The following is a 2,722-nucleotide window of genomic DNA, read 5'->3' on the forward strand; positions in this document are numbered from 1 at the left end:
CAAACTTTACAGAAGCTCTCCTGCGAACCTGCAGAACTAGCACTCCTGAAAGAAAGGATATTGCGGAGACATGGCTTAGCCACAGCCTGGGGGATGTTTCCAGAATGAGATTTTCACTCTGCAGCGGAGGGTGCACTGATATGAAACTTCCTGGCAGATTAAAACTGTGTGCCCGACCGAGACTCGAACTCGGGACCTTTGCCTTTCGCGGGCAAGTGCTCTACCAACTGAGCTACCGAAGCACGACTCACGCCCGGTCTCACAGCTTTACTTCTGCCAGTATCTCGTCTCCTACCTTCCAAACTTTACAGAAGCTCTCCTGCGAACCTGCAGAACTAGCACTCCTGAAAGAAAGGATATTGCGGAGACATGGCTTAGCCACAGCCTGGGGGATGTTTCCAGAATGAGATTTTCACTCTGCAGCGGAGTGTGCGCTGATATGAAACTTCCTGGCAGATTAAAACTGTGTGCCCGACCGAGACTCGAACTCGGGACCTTTGCCTTTTGCGGGCAAGTGCTCTACCAACTGAGCTACCGAAGCACGACTCACGCCCGGTCTCACAGCTTTACTTCTGCCAGTATCTCGTCTCCTACCTTCCAAACTTTACAGAAGCTCTCCTGTGAACCTGCAGAACTAGCACTCCTGAAAGAAAGGATATTGCGGAGACATGGCTTAGCCACAGCCTGGGGCTTGCCCGCGAAAGGCAAAGGTCCCGAGTTCGAGTCTCGGTCGGGCACACAGTTTTAATCTGCCAGGAAGTTTCATATCAGCGCACACTCCGCTGCAGAGTGAAAAACTCATTCTGGAAACAATCCCCAGGCTGTGGCTAAGCCATGTCTCTGCAATATCCTTTCTTTCAGTAGTGCTAGTTCTGCAGGTTCGCAGGAGAGCTTCTGTAAAGTTTGGAAGGTAGGAGACGAGATACTGGCAGAAGTAAAGCTGTGAGACTGGGCGTGAGTCGTGCTTCGGTAGCTCAGTTGGTAGAGCACTTGCCCGCGAATGGCAAAGGTCCCGAGTTCGAGTCTCGGTCGGGCACACAGTTTTAATCTGCCAGGAAGTTTCATATCAGCGCACACTCCGCTGCAGAGTGAAAATCTCATTCTGGAAACATCCCCCAGGCTGTGGCTAAGCCATGTCTCTGCAATATCCTTTCTTTCAGGAGTGCTAGTTCTGCAGGTTCGCAGGAGAGCTTCTGTAAAGTTTGGAAGGTAGGAGACGAGATACTGGCAGAAGTAAAGCTGTGAGACCGGGCGTGAGTCGTGCTTCGGTAGCTCAGTTGGTAGAGCACTTGCCCGCGAAAGGCAAAGGTCCCGAGTTCGAGTCTCGGTCGGGCACACAGTTTTAATCTGCCAGGAAGTTTCATATCAGCGCACACTCCGCTGCAGAGTGAAAATCTCATTCTACCCCGACCCTTTCTCCTTTTTGGGGGACTTCAATGCACACAGTGCACTATGGGATTCTAACACCACATGCCCCAAGGGTTGGGCACTTGAGCATATGCTACACAATGCTACACACAACAGATCTTATACTGCTGAACATGGGTCAAGCCACACATTTTAGCACCACTACAGGCTCGCCTGCAGCCATAGACCTCTCCTTCTGCTCGCCTGCTCTTGGGGACACTGCTCAGTGGGCAGTGGACAATGACCTTCATGGTAGTGACCATTTCCCAATCTGGATCCATCTGCCTGATGGAGCAGATCCTGAAAGAAAGCCACTGAGATGGTTATTCAAGAAGGCTAACTGGATGCTTTACAGGCAATTAGCTGTTTTCGAGCAATGTGGCGGCATACAGGACTGGGTGGATCACATTGCAGCTGTGATCCACTGTGCTGCTGATGCATCCATCCCAAAGTCTGTGGAAGTGCCTAGGAGGCAACCTGTCCCTTGGTTGAATGATGAGTGTCGCTTTGCAATTACGAACAGGAGGGCAGCAATGTGCAGATTCAATCGATGCCCTACAGATGAGAATATTGAAAACTTTCGAATGGTGCATGCGAAGGTGAGGAGAAGAATTCAGGAGAGTAAGCAGAGGTCTTGTCAAGAGTTCCTGAACTCCATCAATAGGTCCACACCCGCATGCAAGGTATGGGAAGCCATTCGGAGGATCTCAAGGCACAACTCTCAACCACTAATAGCAGCTGTACAAATACAGGGGTCTCTTGTAACATCAACAACAGGTATAGCTCAGACAATGGCTGAATCATATAAATCAATTATGGCTGATTCCAGCCAGGATCCCGTCTTCCGTCAATATCGTGAGGCACAGGAGAAGGCTGATCTTGATTTCTGTTCCACCAACATAGAAGAATACAACCAGCCTTTCTCTCTGTGGGAGCTGAATTCTGCATTGTCAGTTGCTTGTGGTATGACCCCTGGAAACGACCAGATAACCTACAGCATGTTACAACAGTTGGACCGACAATTGAGGGAAGTCTTTCTTCAGCTTTTCAATAAAATTTGGATAATTGGTGACTTTCCCAAATCGTGGAAGGAATCTATTTTAATCCCAATTTTAAAACCAGGAAAGGATTGGAAAGACCCTGGTAGTTATCGTAGTTAGCCTGATAAGCTGCATAGCAAAGACACTGGAGCATATGGTCAATTGGCGTTCTGGAAACCAGGTCCCTACTCAGTCCCTCCCAGTGTGGGTTCAGGAGGTATCGCTCCACCTTCAATAACCTGACCCTGCTTGAAGCTGCAATTCAACAAGCTTTC

At 49.4% G+C, this 2,722-nt stretch overlaps 1 non-coding gene across 1 annotated transcript; it reads right to left on the reverse strand.

Moving 5' to 3' along the window:
- Positions 1–467: 467 nt before the first annotated feature.
- Positions 468–542, reverse strand: Trnal-caa (transfer RNA leucine (anticodon CAA)). The gene has a single exon. It is a non-coding gene; the product is annotated as a tRNA-Leu (tRNA).
- Positions 543–2,722: the final 2,180 nt, after the last annotated feature.

This window comes from Schistocerca nitens, chromosome 1 (assembly GCF_023898315.1).
Source record: "Schistocerca nitens isolate TAMUIC-IGC-003100 chromosome 1, iqSchNite1.1, whole genome shotgun sequence".
Lineage (NCBI taxonomy): Eukaryota > Metazoa > Arthropoda > Insecta > Orthoptera > Acrididae > Schistocerca > Schistocerca nitens.